Source organism: Danio rerio, chromosome 13 (assembly GCF_052040795.2).
Source record: "Danio rerio strain M-AB ecotype USA chromosome 13, GRCz13ab, whole genome shotgun sequence".
Classification (NCBI taxonomy): Eukaryota; Metazoa; Chordata; class Actinopteri; order Cypriniformes; family Danionidae; genus Danio; species Danio rerio.
In genome coordinates this window covers 32,977,279-32,998,910 of record NC_141033.1, presented here as the reverse complement: position 1 = coordinate 32,998,910, position 21,632 = coordinate 32,977,279, and the positions used below count along the sequence as shown (strand labels likewise).

Below are 21,632 nucleotides of genomic sequence, written 5' to 3'. Positions count from 1 at the left end.
TACAATATAGTACAAATTCTATAATATAATATTACATAAATATATGATAAGACATAATAAAACAAAAATAAATTTGCCAATTATTTTCATTACAAATATCTGTATATGAACAACTATTAAATAATAGAAAATGCATTTTAAAATAAACAAAAATAAATATTTATCTTAATATTTATTTTTGTTATTTAATTAAATTTTAATTTATATATTTAAATTACCCTTAAACATTCCCTTACACCCTACAACCATGAAATCATCTCATTTAAAATGTGCACTATGCACAAATTTGCACATTTAATATTAATTCAAAACAGCATAAGACAGATTTTAAAAAAATGGAATTTGTAAGTGCAATATATGTGAAAACAAAAGGTTTGAGCTATCATTTAGAAGCTTGCACTCAAATAGTCTTTTTGAAACAGCGTCTCAATGCGGGAATGTGGAGTGATTCTCTCTGCCTTTCGCACCTTCATAATAAGCTGTCTGATGCTTTGTTAACAGATGAACAGATTTAAGACGACACCGTGTAGGGTAGGGAGGGACAGACGAGCGGAGGAGTGACAGTCGGCTTGTCCTCTGCATGGCTCTACGTCAGGAGATGCTGTTTGGTGGTTGGTTTTCAAATCGACGGAGCGCCGCGTGTCAGCAGGAGGAGGAGGAGGATGAGGGGGGGGACAAAGACTCAGTGAAGGAGCCTGGTAATGATCTGAGGGCCTGTGCAATGTCTGCAGAAATTCCCCTTGATGCAGACGGCAGCCACCCAGAGCAGGCCCCCGAGAGCCTGCTTGCAGCAAGAGATACGTCTAACACACTCTCACAGAGACAAGCAGACTGAGAAAGCAGGAGACAGAGAGCTAAGGAAGAGAGACGGATTCAATTGCAAGTGTAACAATCAGAAGAGTAAGAGTGCTAGGAATGAGGGATATCTTGCTATTTCTCATTTAACAGTTAAAACTCTCCCTATGAAAAGATTTAGTCTTCCCATAAATATAATGATGACATCTACAGTATAGAATTAGACCCTACAATCTGGAAGTAGTTTGCGATAATTTGTTGTTGTTTTTTTTAAATCAGTGCATTGAATAAATGTGTGATGCAACATGTTTATTTTCATGTTTACAAACAAAGAAATGTTCTAACATATTTCTACTAAATTCACTGCATGATATCAGCCATGGTTTCAACTAGGGATGCAACGATTATTGATTTTGGTTTTAAATTATAGCTGATTATATGTGGTTATTATGATTCTTATGCATTTATTAATTTTAAAACACTACTAGTTTCGAAAAATCACATGAAAACTTCTTATATTTTAAAATGTTATTTATTTTTTCTCAGTAACTAATTAATACAGCAGAAAATAATAATAAAAACAAACAATAGTCCATTTCTCTTTGAATATCTATTGAATATCAGCCCTTTAATAGCCTCAGCCTTAGTTAAAATCAGCCTTTAATCCAGTGTGAGTGGGTGTGTACAAGCTGGGAACTTTACACTCACAGTTGGCATAACTTTTAGTTGCAGCAGCTTTGTTCTGTGCAGAAATGTGATGTTGAGAAGCCTTTACAATTAATTAAACATGACAAATTAAAGCACGGTTAATATAGTGAAACCAGTTGCATTCCTGGTTTCAGCCATATCACACACTGGTTAAAACTGGTTCCACACAATTTATTCATGTTGTCCTGACAGAATTGATTGAACATAAAACAATTATGTTAACAGCAAGAATTGTGTTGATTTAGCTCATTTTAAATAAGTAGTTTAAACGAGCAGTAAAAAAAATGTGAGTGTAAATTGAGAAAAAAAATGTATGTATTTCATACATCAATAAATGCTAAGTTGGTTAACAATGCATCAAATAACAAACACAAACCCACCGTCGCGTTAGTTAACCCACATCAAGTTAATTTTGTCAATTCAATTTAAATGACACTTTAAATAAAAGTTGGCTACGTCCATATTTGGCCCAACATTGGGTTACAACTTGGCATTTTTTACAATGTGCAATATATTCGTTTAGTTTATTAGTTATTAATGTATTGAGCATTTTCAAAACAGCGAGGGTTGACCACAGTGCAGTACATAAAATATTGATGAAGACATTGTCGCAATAATATTTCTGGCTGCATCCGAAATTGCATACTTCCATACTATATAGTACGCTAAAAACAGTATACAAGCCGAGTAGTATGTCCGAATTCATAAAATTCAAAAAACAGTATGCAAGAAGTACTCAGATGACTTACTATTTCTACTTCTACTATTTCTACTGATTTTGAAGTGCGCATTCGATGCACGTTATGCTATCCCATGATGCACCATGAGTTAATTCATGAATGGGAGTGAAGCAATGCAACTGATGTGGGTAGGTCATCATGACAAAATAGCGGATATAGTACATGCAAGTTCTATTCATTCTACTCGCATTCATAACGTATAGAATGTACTTTTATAACGGTGGAGTAATTTCAAATTCAAATGCAGCACCTACTGAGTAGTAGGCGATTTCGGATGAGGCCTCTTTCTTAGCTACAGCTTAGCTCTATGTGATGTCTTTACTTCTGTGGTGCCCTTTAGCTTTTAGTATGAATGAAACCGATATCACATTAGCCTCATAGCGAAATAAGAAAGATAACACTTCTCTCTAAAGACACCTTACTTTTTTGTCTCTCAGAGCATAAACAATCATCATTTATATTATTGCAAAAAAAAGCCAGTAAATACTTTAATACAAGTCCATCCATAATCAGTCAATCCATAATGTCTGCTTATGTAGAACTGATGTTAAAAACCCAGCTTTTAAACAGTAAATTAATGAATAAACAGACTGAATAGGATCATTGGCCAGTCTGCTGTATAATGCAGCAATCTCTTTGGAAGCTCCTAACAGCAGAGGGAAGTCTAAGGCTCAATATTGACATGACCTCATTAGACGACAGCGAGTGGACTAACGGTAATTAAACAGGAGAATGCAGCACGTATTGGGTTGCCACTCATTACCTCACAGGGAGTACATTTAACTAACAAACATTAGTGTAGGGTCTTGGCACATTTAACAGAGCACACAGCATGAAGAGGAAGTAAGCATGTGGACTGATTTTTGATCAATGGGATAAATAGTGAGGTCTTAGATTAAAACTGATGGGAAAAATATATATTGTTATACTAGAAGAGAGCAGGATATTTATTATACAACTTTATTACAAGGAATCAATATAATATAAGAATCGATACACTGTTTGCAGGTCACTCATAAAGCTAGACTAGTTCAATATGTTTTGTGCATTATCAGTTTTTTTTTCTAATGCACAAGAAGATATTCTGAAAGATGATTGCATTTTGCATAGTGTTTTTCTGCTCCCACCCAATTTCATTACACAGACAAAAACAGACAAAATCAATACAAGAGGGAAAATATTTGATGACCTAACATAGACTAACAAAGCCAGGCATTATAAAAATATATACTACATACTATACATAAAATATACTATAAAAAATACTTTAAATAAATAAATATAAATTCCTATAATACACTTTTTGATATATATATCAAAAAAGAAAATCTGTTGTTTAAATATTTTAGTATGTTGAAAATGTATTTAATATAAATATAATAATATAAATAATATAAAATATAAAAAAACAGTTAAATAAAATTAAATATAAATGAACAATTAAAATAAAAACAAAAAATTGAAATAATATAATGTAAAATAAAAACATAACAAAATAAATTAAATAAAAATAATAAATAAATAAAATAAAAATAAATTATCAAAAAATATAAATATTAAATAAATAACAAAAATAAAAGCATAATATAATGCAAAATAAAATATTAAATAAAATGTAATAACTTAATAAAACTAAATAAATAAATACAAATTTTATAAAATAAAAAATTATAATAAATAACAATTTAAATATAATGTAAAATAAAATATAAATTAATAAGTAAATTAAATAAAAATTAAATATAAAATTAAACAATAAATAAAAATAAATAAATAAATTATATTGTGATTATATATATATATATATATATATATATATATATATATATATATATATATATATATATATATATATATATATATATATATATATATATATAAAATAAACAAAGAAAATAAAAATAAAATATAACATAAAATAAAATAATTTATAGAAACTAAATGGAAACTCATTTACTACAAAACTCCCCAACATTGTGTGTCTGAACAATTTGCTATTATTATCGGGCAAAACTTAAAGTCCATTTCTCCCATAAGGCGGATCACTAGTAGCTAACATAAAATATTGAAATTAAATGAGCTAATTGGAACACTGCAATGGAGTAATGTAATCTGCAGTTGACTTCAAACAGAAGATTATCTCTCTAACATCTATAATCACAGTAGCACGCACACATGAATTCTCAGTTTTTGCACAAACCATTCCTTTAAAACGGTGGGCAAATATACGGAGAACAAATTGCAGCCTAATTCCTCTAAGTAGCAGTGGATGAACTGAACTCAGTCTAAATAAGTTCATTAAAGCGGCAGGGATAGACCTTAAAGACCAGAAGCACTCGACTGAAAAGATGTTTAGCCTTTTAGTCGAGTTAGTAATCCACAGTCGTGTCTCTAAGCCCCTTCTCGTCCCTGAAGGCCAGCACCCTCAGCTCGACCCCCATTCACACAAAAACCAGCCCAACCCCCCTCACGGTCTCCTGCTTTCTCAGACTACATTTACACTATTGGGTTATCCATTTTTTAAACAAATGCTATGGTTCTTTAGCGTTTTTTAGCGTTACTCCACAGTTTCAACCATCAAAAACAGAGAGTTTTGGAAATGCTGCAGACCTCATTTATGTTTGAAAGGTTTGTGGTTGCATTTCAGTTTGGACCAAACACTTACTTTTGGAATATTTTCTCCCCGATTGGCTATTTTGGATAATTGCGTATCAAGATTCAACAAGACCAGATCACATGAGCATTCCAATACATTTTCATTTTGTGACAAGTGCCTTTGCCACCTCAAAGAAACTGAGATGGCAGATAATGCATCCTGCACAGGGCTCGAAACTGCGACCACTTTGGTTACTTATGCAGCCGAAATTTACGCTACGCGACCTTATAATATATTTGGGAGCATTTGTGTGACTGCATATAATGGTTGTAGTGCGACCTGTTTTCATTTTCTTTTTTTTTTCTAAAACCTGCTGAATCTGTCTTCCCTGCCGCTGTGTTGGTTCATATTAGCTGTCAATCACTCAAGGTTTTCCGCTGTCAGATGACAGGGAGCTTATGTGACCGCAGGAAATGCAAACAGCTGAAGAGTGAAAAGTACACAGGTTTGCAAACACCCCACCTAAAGTTACAAATAATGTCACCAATGACAGCGATCATGTGGTGAATGTTGATCCACCAGTACCAATGTCTTTGGACTGTGGGGGAAGCCGGAGCACCTGGAGGAAACCCACGCTAACACAGGGAGAACATGACAAACTTCATACAGAAATGCCAATTGACCCAGCTGGGACTTGAACCAGTGACCTTCTTGCTGTGAGGTGACAGAGCTAACCACTGAGCCACCATGTTGCTCATAATGCAATGTTGTTATATATATATATTAAGATGTAATTTAATTTTTTTTTTAAATTGCAGTAAAACTATAGCAGCTATAGTTTTGCAGCACTTGGCAAGGTTGGCATGGTTAAGTCCAAATATCGTTTCACCATGACCAGGGCTGGAAACTTTTGGTTTTAGCTTGGAGTGAGAATTTATGGCCTGCCCCTAAGCCCCAAGCCTCGCCCACATCAAGCCACGGCCCATATATTTATAAATGTATAAAATTATAAATATATTATTATATATTTATAACAAATACTTTAAAATAAAATATTTATTATAAATAAAAGTATTATTACCATTATCTAATTATTATTCTATTCTAAATAAAATAAATGAATATGTATATATATATATATATATATATATATATATATATATATATATATATATATATATATATATATGTATGTATGTATGTATGTATGTATGTATGTAAATGTTTGTTTAAAACCCACCAAAAAGCCCAATATTAGAAACGGGCTCATTACATCAGTCTTCTACACTACAGTCCTTTTTTTCATTTTACATTTATTTGTAGACCTTGTGCATTTTAAAATGTGTTTTACTTATTGTTTTTGCTTTATCCATCAAGATAATAATCATGTTACGTTCTAATAAATTATGACCTTTGTTTGTTTGTTTTTTTTGTTTTTTTAATGTAGACTGAGAATCCTAATGAAAGTCTATGAAAGTGGTGTATTTTATGGCAGCGCATATTTTTTTGGGCAATTCTGTAAACACATGTACAGCATGATATATGGCCTTGTAAATATCATTACAGTATTTTACTGTAGGCTTGATTTACAGTAAACTGCTGCCAGTAAGTTACTGTAAATTCTACAGGAAATTGATAACAGTATGAAAACATTAATGTTTTTAAGTTAAAATGGCATGTTAAAACAAAATGCATCACTGTAAACTCATCCTTGCTTTAGCTTGGGCATCTACGGTGTATTATTATTGCCCTAAATGATTACAAACAACAGCAAATGAAGGCATGTGTAGTAATGCGAGTGCGTAAGCTGTGGTTTGTGGCCGCAGGAGTAATTAAACTCCCGCTTGGCATCTTGAGGGGCTGAGGAGGTGTGTTCTCCTGAGACTGACTCCCATTTACTGTGGGCTGCTGGGAGCTGCGTGGGGCCTGAGGGACGCTAACAGATGAATCCTTGTCATTAAAAAGGATCACCCGCCTCACGGGAATCAGCTCCTTGTGCTGAAAACATATCTCTTAAGGAGAAAAGGGCTATCGCAATCTCTAACCCCAATGCAAACACGCATACACGGCACCCGATTGCCCCATGCTGAATTTATGCGCTCTGGTTTGTCATCTATTTTCAGACCTTTGTTCCCTGTCCTCAGATAAAATGTAGGTTTGCAATGGTTGTTATATAAATTTCTCTACTCCAGGAATCTCCAGCCAGGGGTAGTGTCCCTAGGGATTTTCGGGAGGATAGATTATCCAAAACAGAGTCATCATTTACTTACTCTCATTTGTTGTTAATCTGTACGCCTTTCTGCAAAACAAAAGCTGATATAAAAACATTTGGGGGGTGGGGTAGGGTGAGGAATTGTTAATTAGGGTTAGTGTTGTCCTGGAACTCACTGACTTTTAATGTAGAAATAAACAAAGTTGAAAATTATTCAAAACAATGTTGTTAAGAAAATTTTTTAATCGTTTTAAAATGACGTTTAAAGATATTTTTGAAAAATATACGTTGTTATTGTGATTAAAAATATTAATATTTCTATTAATAGTAATAATATTACTACTACTATTACAAATAATAATAAAATAATAGTAACACTAATAATAACAATAACAATAATAACGCTAATAATGCTAATAATAATAATAATAATTTGTATTATTACTATTATTATTATTGATTCATTAAATTTATCTATAAATATAATACTATAAAAAAGCAAAACTTTATAATTGTATCATTATTTTTGTAGTTTTTTTTTACAAAAAAATATAAGAAACGATAAAATATTAAGTTTAATGTATTAAAATTATATTTTTATTAATTTTTTTAAAAGAAAATTATATATATATATATATATATATATATATATATATATATATATATATATATATATATATATATATATTGTTTATTGTATATTATTATAATAAAAATACCAGACAAATTAAAATATTAACAATTATAATAATCCACAATATTTTATCAAACGAAAAGCAATTATAAAAGAATAGACTCCATAACCTCCAGAGAAGTGTTTCTCATACCCAAGTAATCGTACGCTGGCGTCTTCTTTCTTTATATGGAAATGAACATGTGGTAGGTCATATGCATTGTGCCCTCTCCTGCTGTCTATCTAAACATAGATGAAACATCCATCTGATTCACATTCAGGCAGCAGCTGTGCATCTAATAATTAAGATTGATCAATGCAACGTAGATTACGCGAACATTTCAACAACAACCTTTCTCGCTAAGCACTACCATGCTAACTAAACACAAGCCGATCGGGACAGATTGGTCAAAATGTACCACACATTTCCAACATACTGAGGTGCAGAGATAAAAGAATGCACAGTTCTCCATGAGCGGGATAAAGCCCTCTTTAAAGGGGATTTGGCCTATCAGGAGCGTCTATATCTGGAAGCTGATACAGCCACAGAGATTGCAGATCATTTTTCATGTACAAATCTGCTTTGGCTCTAAAAGGCAGGCAGGCAGGAGAACAGCATCCAGGGGGAGGGGAGGATGATAGGGGCCAGTGTCCACCACCATCACCCCTCCTCACATCCACAGCTCCGCCTTGGGCCTTCCTTCCCAGTCGCTCGGCCAGCTGAGCAATCAGGTCAGTGGGCTCTTCCTGCATCCCCCGGTCAATTGTTCGCTCTCCACGCCTCGTATGCGGCCCGCAGCTGTGCTGAAATGATGTCATATCTGATCCTGAGGCAAGCGGAGGGGCTCGGTGTAAACACGGAGAGGGGGTGGAAGAGCTACGACCAGAGACAATGAGCCGGGTGAAGTTATGACAATGTTTCTGATGAGCTTCGCACTTCTTTGAGGAAACGGAAAAAAAAGATAACGTTCCAAACTTCATTTTGGCTATTTCCGGATTGAGCATCAGGTGGTCTGAGTACAAAAAGGTTTAGGAGTAGGGTTGTGCAATATTTATTGTGTATGATAATACTGTAACTGTTGTTTCAATGATGTTTTAGCTGGAATTAAGTATGTGACTCGCTTAGTAAAAGCAAAGGATTTAGTTTGTGAAGAAGCAGAAGTAGCCGAAGGTGGCGAGAGCGTCAAAGTAGCCCAAAGTCATACATCTTCAAAGGGAGCCAGCGCTGATAAGTGGTGAGGAGCGGCGCGTCTTCACCTGTGTGGGTGTTGAGGAGACTTGACATTAAGGCCTAATCCCAATTCCACCCCTTAGACCTACCCCTTACTCCTACCCCTCGTTTTGTGTGTTCACGCCAAGGGTTAGGGATGTCCCAATTCTCTTTAGCTTGAACAGCCCTTCAAAAGAAGATTTTTCAGGATGACACTCGAAACCAAGGGGTAAGAAAATTTCCCAGAATACACCTGCCACAATGGCAGTATTGCTGAACCCGGAAGTCAGGAGAACAACAAATTAGTAATTGTTGTCAATATCACAAACTTTTACAACAAACAAGCACATGTTTTAACATATTCATAAATGCGTTCGTGTTTTACCATAATGCTTTTTTTTAAAACGCAAAAAAAGCTACATTTCGGTATCTATAATCACTAATAATAACTCCTGTATATTAGTCCCACAACATTCTGACACTCGATGACACTTGAATACAATGTCAGAAAAGTCTAGAGGCTAAGAATGGGCTTTTTCCGGTGTCTGCTATAATGTTAATGCTGTTTTCGTGTGTTTGCATAGAAGAATATGGCCACTGTGTGGTACACAGTACAGATACAACCTTATTGCCACATTACATAGTTATGATAACATAATATATGCCTTCAATGATGTCTTGAAGATAAATACCAAAAAGTAGCACAACTGGAATAACTAAAGCAGTCACGATCGGAGATCTCATAGGAAGCATGAGATCGCGATGACGTGTGCATGTGCTGTAGTTCTGTCCCAATTCTTAGGGGTAAATTTTGAAGCCCTTCCCCTTAACCCTTGGTTGTAAGGGCTATGGCAAAATTAGAATTGGTATTGGGCCTAAGTCAATTTTATGGTGATGAGCTATGACGTAGTTTGGCGGCAAGTAATCGGAATGTAGAAATCCACCGCTTGAGAGGATTCCAGAGAACACAGTCCAGTGAACTTTGGTTCCAGCCACAGTTGTTCCCAATTTTTTGATTATCGTGGTTGCTGGTTTTCCAATTATTTACAATGTTTTCTTACAGGGAAAAAAAAAAAAAAACTTACTTATGAGTTACTGATGTGATGTTATAGATGTTTGTTTTTTTATGCTAGCTAACGACAGTACAAAACAGTATTGCTGCTTTAGAATATTTCAGACATATGGACACATTGGATAAGTGGAGCAAAGCCACAGCAACAACATGATACTTCTTAGTTAAATTTATTCGATAAAAGTGCAAAACATTTTCACAGTAGAAAGCACATTTTAATGCAGGAATGTAAGTGATTTGCTTATACTGTATGCTGCAATGGCTCCTTTAAATATGAAAATAATGCAGCGAATTTTGACGCTCTCGCTGGCTGAGCTTGAAAGATTAGCCACTGATTACGGCATATTCATCATATTCATCATATTTTTTGTTTTGTTTTGTTTTATGTGGCTTTATACAGTCAGTTGCCTTTTGGGATTATTTCCTACAGTTATCAGATGATATGGGATGCTGTGTGCACTTAATTGTGCTCACAAACCATTCACATGACCCCCGTTTCCCATGTGAGTAAAGTTATATACTTGTAAACCATCTCTATTAATGCATTTGTTTTATTTAAGATCATTTATCATTTATAATGTTCTTTAGAGTTGTAATGCACTGCAGAATCTGACAGATTGATTAGATGTGGACTGTAGAACAGTCATCTGAAGTGTTGTTATACAGTGTTATGATACATTTCATCAATAGTCTTCCATTTACTAACACAGACTATATCTGAAGTGTTTGGAAGTAACTCGCATTTTCCTCCTGGAGGAAAACATCATAAGAACAATACTTAGTGGCTCAATGTTTTACAGCAGTGTTTTTAAAAGACTAAACACTTTATTGGCCCTGTGTGCCTCAAGCTTAGACAGTCTCTAAAATGTGTGACTGCAGTTCTAAAAATGTTCAAATATATAAATAATAATAAATATAAATGTGTGTATGGAAAGCATCGTCAATGTACCATGATGCACTGAGATATCGGATTGAACCAAATTGAGGGCATGATAATCGTAACCGAATTGTGAGAGACCAGTCGGAATATTGGTATATGTCTACATACAATAGTGTACATGTCATCTACCAATAAGGACCAAAAATAAATCAAAATGAAGTCAGTTCTTTTTTTTTAATCAATAATAAAATGAATCAATCCTTAATATAGTGTCATATTAATTTATCCACAAAAGGCTATGATACTAGCACAAAAACACAGCCAGCACTATACTGATAGTGAGAAAACATGTATTTTTGGGTAATTTGACATAGCAGTACTTTAGAACAAATTAATAAATCATTGCATTGCTTGCAATAAATTTATTCTTACAATTATCTCTCTCCTTTAAAAAAAAAAAAAATAGGCCAATATTACTGGCACAGCCAATTCACTCTCTCAGAGGTCTGGTTATTGGGTTGGTGTGTGTATATCTGCAGCAGTGGGCCCATTGTGAAGCCATTATTTTCACTAAATCATTTCTCTAGGAGATAATCCAGGCATTAGCAATGCTTGGGAGCATTTAAACAAGCAGCAACCCGGCCATTTGTAGTCTGTCTCTCGTCGAACAACTAAGCGCATACAGAGACAATATTGTTGTAATGCAATATCCACAAACTCTCCGCCAGCGCATTCAGGAAAGCCACACTCCAATAACGCAAGTATAACAGAGCGGAAAATGTAAGTCAGCTCCCTCCACTCGCAGGGTGATTATGATGCTCTAAACAAATCAATCGCTGCTTCAGAACATGAGAGGATTCCTAAAGCACGCGGAAAACAGTTTGAGCATGTTTCGGTGCATGTGGATTTACAGTCCTGCTACAAAAAAAAAGAGGGAAAAAAAGAATCCAAATGCAGCAGCCTGCCTTTGGGAGGAAAGCGCAGATTCCTGGGCTTGTTCTGGATATTGTTTGGAAGTCCTCTGAGGAAAACGGGCAGCATGAATGAAGCAAAGCTGCTTTTCTGACACAGCAGTAGTGAGCATATAAACAAGCAGGTGATTTGATTAGGTGCGTAATCGAGTGAGTACAAGAGGCTGCACTGGTCCTACTCACACCAACACTTAACCAGCACACTGACAAGCTTCCTGTGCTCCTAATGAGAGGCTTTTGAACAGAGCGTGTACTTCAGATACACACACTTATACACATGCTACTGGGATTCTGAGAGGCTTTCTTTTGTATGCTTGTTGTTTTCCAAAGGTTCAAAACATCCATAAGATGTAGAGACTCTTTTATGACCCCTATGCAAGTGCTTTTGATACCAGAATTTAAGTTCAAAATATATAACATTTTTCTCCTTTTTTATAATTATTTTTATTTTTTTGTTACCAACAAAACGATGTTATTATGCTAGTGCATTAAATCTAGTAATAATATAATATAATATAATATAATATAACAACATAACATAACAAATTATTATTAAAATATTAAAGAGCCCCTATTATACATTAAAAAGGTCATATCTTGGTTTTGAGGGTCTCTAACAAGAGGCTGATATGCCATAGCAATTACAAATGGCAGAGAGGATGGCGAGTTCAGAAACGCATTTAAATCGGTAAAGGAAGAAGCACTCGTCCCGTTTTTTTTTGTGGTTTTGGACACAATATGTGAACAGTGCCATAAAGATTTAACCTGAGAGATACAGTGCAAGCCCTGATCTATAATAGATACGTGATTGCAAGCCGTGTGGAGCGATTACATATTACAACACACAATTAAACACATATTTTGCAAACTACAGAAAACGAGACAATTTTAATGACACGTACATCTTATGATCCGGAGGAAGAAGAAACTAGTCCTTATAGGTACTGATAAAGTTCTTGTCAAAATCTGAAACAGTCCTATAGATAATAGTCTTTGCTGCACCTTCCTTTAATAGCAAACAGCGGGCGAATCTCACGTTGCAGTGTCGATTATTGTATCAATCATCAAAAAAATGACAGGAACAAACACAGCACTAAGTACGGCCTTAAGTTGGCTATAGTGTGGTCTTGTAGTGAAATTTAAATTTAACCCTTTATTCCCCGCACCTGAATCTCCACCTGTCAGTGATCCCCCAAGCTCCGCTAGTGTCTGAAGGTAAAGGAGCGTTCATGTTTCACCGGATTTAGCACTTCATATTTAGTTATGTACCTAAATATGTTATGATATTAATAATTTAGTTATGTTATGTAATTTAATTATTTATTCCAGTGATTTTATAGATTCATTTTCAGCTTCATTACTCCATTCGTCATAGTCACTTAATGCTTCAGAAATCACTCTAATATAATTTATTGTTGTTGTTGTTGTTGTTGTTGTTATTATTATTATTTGAAACTACATACAATAAGTAATAAATAAATATTTAATAAATAAGTATTTAACAAGTTAACACTTTTTTACATTTAATAAATGCCACCTTGATGAACAAAATAATTTTTTTAAATCATAAAAAAAATGAATAATTAAAAAAAAAAACTGATCCCAAACCTTTGACTAATGTGTATAATGTGTGTGTGTGTATATAATGTGTGTGTACATACATATATATATATATACACATGTAACACAAATACAGCATTATCATGATTTCCTCATGTTGAAAGACAACCATAACTGAAAGTTGTCTAAGCGAAAAACACGTTAATCATTAATTCCTTTACTTTTACAGCACGTTCTTCAATATTTATCAGATTCCCAAAACAAACACAGAAATGCATCAAATGTAACACACCTCATCAGAGCAAACAAGGTGGTAGGAAGCAGTCCACAATAAAGCCATTATACTGTAAGCATGATCTACTTCTGCACCTGCTCTAAGCTCTACACACCCCTTTCATAAACAAGAGCTTCTCTTTTAGCACTTTACCTTGGAGCGCTATTGTGCCAAACGGTTTTGAACAAAACTTTCAATGATATCTGCCATCTTTCTGTCCCTGTTGAAATCCATTCACCCGGAAATCACTGAAGAGCCAATACACAAAGGTGCGATGATATGATAAACGCAAGAAAATGCTTTCTAAACTGGCAACTGTTCTATAATTTAGATGCGCGCGCAAGTTCAATTTGTCCAAGAAATTCAACGGAATCTCCAAACAATCTCCTCCGCAAATAGAGGAAGGAAATAAGCGGGGTTCTCCAGCTCAATAGGGCACGGAGGGCATACAGTAAACAGCGTGTTTCACCTCATTTCTCCAGGGCCCAGGGAAACTCAGCTAATGATGTAATGAAGTAAACAGCGATTTACATCTGCCGAGCCTGTGCCTACACGAGATGCCCTGGCAGAAGCGAATGAGATCATGTCTCGGCCTGCTCCAAGGACATGAATATTTACAGTTTGGACTGGAACAGGGCTGTAAATCACGAACAGGGCCAGAGGTGAACTACAGACGCATTACATGTCTTACGGTTGGAGGGTCAGTCAACAAAGTCTTTATTCAAGACGTTGATAGGTCACCGTGAGGATTGGGATTATTTGGACAGAAGCTACAAAAGGTAGCGAAACCACAAACTTCACTCTTCGGTGGCATAATAGTAACTGGTTTGGGTTCAAAACAAAAGTGTTTACATTATCAAGCTACTTTTTAACAGCTAGTGATGCAGCATGAGAAAACAATTGAATTTAAGCAACAATCAAATGCATTTTAATGAAATTTATTTGTTGGTGAAAGGACATCCAATCCATAAAGCATATGCCAAAGTAATAGGTGGTTAATTCCATTGTGGTGACGCTTGATAAATCAGGGACAAAGCTGAAAGTGAGCAAGTGACTTGTTCATTCAAAAGGTTCATCTAAGTGACTTAAGGAAATGTTTTCTCGAGTGAACCAATATGCTGTGGACACTGAAAGACTTATCAGAGGTAAATATAAAGCTTAAAAACAGAAACAAGTAAAGTTTGAAAGCTCTATTCACAGTGTAAACAGATTGAGTGATCACATAACACTTGAGATATTCATTCATTTGTATGTTGTTATATAACTAGTAGTAATGAGGAAAGATCATCACTTTGACTAGTTCTCTGTTGCCACTGAAACTGATGAGCCATATAAAAAAAGCATCAAAACAGCATTTATAACCTGAATTTCCAGATAAAATGGACAGGATATGAAAAAATGAACCTTGTTCTAATTAAAAGTATTCAAACAAAGCTTCTTGTGGGGTTTTACGATAAAATTAAATGAAATCAAAATAGTGATTTAGTAAAAGCTGTGATTGTCACACACATCTTGTCAGAGAAGCAAAACTCTGTGATCAGTCCCATGCAAAATGCAAATATGCCACAAAATAAGAGTGGATTTAACTGATTTAATTGATTCAATGTTACTAGTAATCACAAAACTACCAAATCATCTCACAAGAGGACTTGTATCAAACATTTAACTAAAGTTATGTAGTACATTAATAAATCCATATTATGAATGGCGGTATTTTTACATACTTTCAGATATAGCAGCAACACGGATCCATAGATCACTGAGAAGTGACACAAACAGTTGTCGAATTGCATCTATGATTTCAGAATTGTGCTAAATAAAGTGTCTACAACTATTGCCTCAGTAGTAGTAGTCAGTAACTAACTTGTCAGTTAACTAGGGCTTTATGTATTAACTGCTGCTCTATCCGAAAACAGGGGCTGGAAATTTAGTTGATTGCAGAGCCGACTTTATGTGCATGAAAAAAATTCCTTGCCCGATAGCAGGGGTGTTAAAGTCTATTCCTGGAGGGCCTAAGCCCTACAGAGTTTAGTTCCAGTCCTGCTTCAACACACCTATCTGTAGGTATCGAACAAGCCTAAAGCACTCAATTAGTTTGATCAGGTGTTTTTAATTAGGATTGGAACTAAACTGTGCAGAGCTCCGGCCCTCCAGAAACTGGCTTTGACACCTGTGTCCTATAGTTTTATAGTTACAGAACAGACTAACAGATGGATCTTTATATTTAACAACCGATACTGATGTATGAAAACAAAGATCTATACAACTAAAGTGCAATCAAACCAAATAACTACTTTTAGCTATGAATATGTGTACCCTTACCCAGCCCAGATTCTCTTTATGCCTAGATTTATCTCAAATCATGATTTATCGCAAATGAGATTGGCTGGACAGACCTGTGAGACTCCATCCAGAAAACTCAACCTCCTCTGATCTGTTTTTGCCCTCTAATGTTATTTGTCTCAGCTCTCTTCAATCCCCTTTGGATGGTCAATTCTAGTGCTCATCTGTCTGTACGAGCAAGGTTAAAAGTACACAAGAGGTGCCATGACAGGAGCTCGCAAAGACCGAACTTTAAGTCTGAGAAACCAAGCATGTTATTTATGAACCATTCGGCCATTGATTAAACTCACCTGAGCAAAGGGTGAAGCATGCAAGGTGTCCGTAACACTGATGGCAACGCCAGGAATTCATTTGTTGCTCAAATTGCTACAGCAGACTTTATTATACAGTTAACATGGTCACACCACTGTCACATCAACTTTGCCAGCAGGTTAACGACAAACAGAGACTGCACACAATGATAGTACACAATTGTTCTGTTTTTATGTTGTGCTACTTATGCAAATCAGGTAACAATGGCACAAGCACAACAAAATAAAATCTGTACTGAATGCGGTTTGAATGCTGGATTCCTCATCTTCTGCTTAGTTCTAGATAACATGACAGACTACAGTAATCTGGCACGCTTCACTCAGACTATCACTCAATCACAATCCAGATATTTGAAAAGTAAGTGCGTCCGCACATACTGTATAGTTATACAGCCAATTCCAATAGACGTCTACATATAATTAGTTTTGTTGTCACAATCAATAAAAAAAAAAAATCACATTTTTAGAGCTTACCAACTGTTGTGAGTAGTAATATTTAAGCATCGTTTAATATGCTAGGCAAATACAAAAAGCTTAAGTAAATAAACAATGTGCTATCTAGACTGCAAAAATCCCAACCAATATTTCTCAAATTTTATAGTTCCCCCCAAAATGATTTTGTTACAAATTTGTATGACTTACTCCCCTTTTAGAAGATAAAATATGATATCTAAAAACATATAGGGTTCAACCTAAACTATGATCAATTTTTTTCAAATGTATGGACAAATGTAAATAATTCACACTGTGTTTCTCAGACAAAAGAAAACTTGGTAAAACTAGACTGCGGGAATAAAACAATGTAATACAGTAGTAAATGTATGCACAGGTTCTTGGCATTAATGGTTCCACAAAGAATCTTTCATATCAATACTATTACTATATTTGATAGCTAGTATTATACTTTCATATCAATAACTTTTCTAGTGTACTAAGGTAATTCTCTTTTTCCACCTGGGAACACTCATCCTGAGGCCCTCAGGGACTATGCAGCGACAGTGACATGATCTAAGACCAGCGTTGAGATGATCTCAAGGTTTCCATAATCCTGGACCAAGCCATATCCTGAGCAGCTGCTGTGGTGGTCATGGAGGAGTGGAGAGCATGAGACTGATTCCTGTGATGCTCCAGGGACAGACGAGTCTCACTGACGTCCAGCTTCTCCAGCGCCTAAACTGCAGCTCTGCACAACATGTTTGGCCATAGGAGAAATGGTTGTGCCCAACTGAGCCTGGTTTCTCTGTTTTTTTTTGTTGTTTTTGTTTAATCCTTCACTTTCGAGAATTGTTTAAGTTTTTTCCTCGCCGCTGTCGCCACTGGCTTGCATGGTTCAGGACCTGTAGAGCTGCGCATTGAAGGATTTGCTCTTTATTGTTTGGACTCTCAATAGTGATTATTAAACCACACTAAACTGAGCTAAACTGAACAGAACTTAAATGTGAAGCTGCTTTGACACAATCTTCATTGTAAAAGCGCTCTAGAAATAAAGGTGAATTGAACTGAAAAAAAAATGGAATTTAGTGGATTCACATTTCTTTGTACTAAAAGCTGATTTATACTTCTGTGTCGAGTGAATGCATATGGTCGAACGCAGAGTCGCATTCCCCTCACTGTGGCTGACACCAACGTACACATCTTAAAAAATTTAACTGCAAGTCGCGCAACATGTAGCACAAGCTCTGTGATTGGTCGGCTTGGTGGTAACAAGTGTGAGTGGAGCCGAGAGCCACACAAACCCGTTCGAGCGAGTGTTTACAAGTGTCGAGTCCCATGAAGGAGCTCCAGTTGGAAACATTTGTGTTTACTTTATGATTAAAGTTGTTTCACGTCTGCCGGTTGCCGCTTCAGAATGAGCAAATTTATCTACTTTTACATTATGGTATGATTCAGAAAAATAAAACACCTGTGACGAAACAACACAGAGGAACATAAAATCCCCCTGCCAGCTAGTGTTTCAGAGGCACTCAGAAGTATAAATGCACAACTACATGCAAGGCAATCACCGTGGGTCACACTGATCACACAACGCAGAAGTATAAACCAGCCTCAAGACAAAATTAGTTCTTTTAGGAACTGTTCACTAAAAGGATCTTTGGAGAACCATAAATAACTATTATTATACTTAATTGTGAAAAAAACTTTTTGAAAATTATTTTTTAAATGGTGTAATTTTATTATTTCCACCAGTTGTGACAATCAAAACCGGGGAGAGGCCGCATAAACTGTTTTGATTGCATATTTTGTACATCTAAAAATGTAAAACAATCTGATACATGGTTGAAAAGAGATTAAATGTTTGTGTTGCTTTTATTTATATGCATCTGGCATCCCCCACAGGAGATTTTTGATTCCAAACTGGTGAGATAGGTAATCCTTAACAGAACATTGAATGCCAGGAAGTGATCAAATATAAATACTTACGTATGAATGTAAACAAGAGTGTATCTGGTGACTTTTTTTGTTTTTTTAAATTGTCATTTGAAAGTGTTTTGTTCTGTTTTGATGAACAAATTAATAACAAAAACAACAACAACAAAAATCATCAAAATGTTAGTATAGTTCGCTGGTGTTACTCGTGAGCAGACAAAGGTTACATTTAAAGTCTTTCTGCTCTGTCTCTTTCAGCTACTGTACAGGAGAGCAGAAAGCGGTAAAAGTAATCATTGTAATTATGAAGCCTGCATGTCAAACATGTGACTTACCATGAAATCACTCTGATGATAGCAAAAATAACCCTGACCGCACAGTCAAACTAAGCGATCTTTTGAATCATTGTTAAACAAACATCCTGATGGACAACCTGCTAGCTCTCCGAATCCATGCATGCACACAGATTTGTGGCTTTGTGGTATGATACGGAAATTTATTCCTGAGCAAATGCTGAAAGGCTGCCACGTTTTAATATTAGATCAAAATTAAAACATGATTACAGTTGGATGTTTTTCTGGCGGAAGAAAATAAAATCTCAAGGACTTCATAAAGATGTCTTTGATGCTCTTGGTCAAATGGCCAGTGTTCGGTAAGCAGTCTCAGCTTTGCTTCTGACAGTTGAGGATTGGAGCTATTTTAAGGAGACCCCAGTGCCTTTGGCAGGTCCACCACACGCCAGTGTACAGCGGCTTCTATTGAGCTGAAGAATGGCTCCATTATTCCCCCACAAACACATATACTTTCACAGAGGTCCACCCACTTCTGACCTGCTCTCACTGAAACCCACCACTATCGGAAATACCCCCGTTTTTGTGAAGGTGGGAGCAAAACAGAACAGAATGAAACACTGAATAACTGCAACGAAGGTTGAAGACAGACCGTTTTAATAAAATTAATCTTTTATCTTAGCCTTCAAGAGCATTATGTGAGGCTTTTATAATGCATGCAGCAATTAATTAGCCATGGAATTATTTGATTGTTGTATATACACTGATTTCTTGTCCTTGTGTCTAATTAAATAACTAAACGATTCATAATCTGTCAGTTCAATAAAATAATTGCCTGTCACATATCAAAGCAGATGGTAAGGTTCCATACAGTCCTTGTGTAAATAAAACTTGCATTTACTGAATGGTGTATTAATATTAGAATAGTTGTTAAATACATGTTAATCAAAAACATTTTATTCTTTGAAGTAATTTAATGTACATAAGGCAGAGCAAATTGTCTACTTCACTGTTTCTGTTTCTTATCTATTGGGGAAATTAAATTCCTTAGTGGCCGATCACACCGAATGTGCTGTTATGTTCCAAAACGCAAGGCGCACCACACAGCCTTTTTGTTGACAAGAAAAGAAAAAGCACTTTTGTTATGACACTAGGCAATGACTGAATCAGCTGCGTATTGTGCAAGAGCACTGCTGTCGATATTGTAATAATTGTAATATTTCATAATATTGTGATATTCAAGATTTATAAAGTCATACAGCTCTGTATAACTTTAAAAAAATGCTGCATCCCAATTCACATACCATCCGTCCTTAATAGAATATGATAATAGAATTAGTATGTCCCAAATCGCAGTGTGTTGAAAAAAAGTATGCCAAAGGTTCCCGGATGGTTTACTAATTCTGGTAAAATGACTGTTAATTAATATCTTGTTAATTAATATCTAAGTGGAAAATATTTAAATATTATATAAATGTTAAATGTTACATTTAATTTGCAACAACAATACTGAACTTTTATAAACATGTGTTTGGACAATAACGTCTGAATGAATAAATATCCATAGACCTGAGGAGATTTCTCTGAATGAAAGCCTTATAAATGGCATATTATCCTGCTGCTGCTTCTCCAATAAGGTAGGAAATTAAATATGAAGGAAATGTGGATGATGTGTGGATGATTGACAGGGCTCATGACTAAGCAACACAATGATTTGTTAACGAGCAAGTAGTATGTCCCAAAGCTTGCATACTCTTCTGTTACACACTCAAAAATACATACTTTTCCTTCACAAAAAAGTACATACCTTTAGGGCGTAGTATAAGTATGCGAATTAGGACACAGCAAAACATAGCGTCACCTCAACAAAAACCCCGCCTCTGCTTTCATTTGATTGGAGAATGAAAAAGACACGGTAGATGTAATACGCTTTTGCTGCACAGAGCTGATCTTTTTTCAACTGCGAGCGGACGCAAAAGCAAAAACGTGAGACACAGCAGGTGGTTAAAACGTGAGTCGCACAGAGCACGCAAAAACGCTCTCGGCCATTAGTAAACCATTCAAAAGATGTGCCTTTCAACGGTAAAGCAGGTTTGGTGTGATAGGCCTCCTAGGCATTCAGATTACTAGATACATTTACGTGAAAATGAATAATCATGCTTATTCTAACCTGAACTTAAAAATATAAAAGAAAATAAATAAAAGAAAAGCGATTTGATAAATCTGATTATGTATTGTTATTTATTTAGCTGACTTAAGGGTAAAACTTAATAGTGATAATGGTCACGTATAAAGAAATTTTAAATGACAGAGAATTCAATTTTGTAGCCCCATTGAGAATAAAAATAATCTTAATTTGCTAAAATAATATTCTTTCTTTGAAATGTGTCTTATTTATTTGTAAATGACCTGTTGTCAATTCTGACTGATAACTTCATTATTTGTGTACCATCATTTAAAATTGAACATCACATGTAATATATAGGGTGGATAAAATGTATATTACACTTGTTTCTTGGTTATTTTATTATTGTTATAGTTGTCAAAAGTGAAAGACATTTATAATTTTACAACATATATCTATTTTTAAAAAATGTTATTTTATTTATTAAAAAGTCTTTCCACAAGAT

At 35.2% G+C, this 21,632-nt stretch overlaps 1 protein-coding gene and 1 long non-coding RNA gene across 5 annotated transcripts in view; one reads left to right on the top strand and one right to left on the bottom strand.

Moving 5' to 3' along the window:
* The window catches only part of zmiz1a (zinc finger, MIZ-type containing 1a), a 249,704-nt gene that overhangs the window by 126,178 nt on the left and 101,894 nt on the right, over nucleotides 1–21,632 (bottom strand). The gene's annotated exons all lie outside the window — the stretch shown is intronic.
* LOC141377026 (uncharacterized) lies at nucleotides 330–20,414 on the top strand. The gene is made up of 2 exons (XR_015506073.1): nucleotides 330–372; nucleotides 17,238–20,414. It is a non-coding gene; the product is annotated as an uncharacterized LOC141377026 (long non-coding RNA).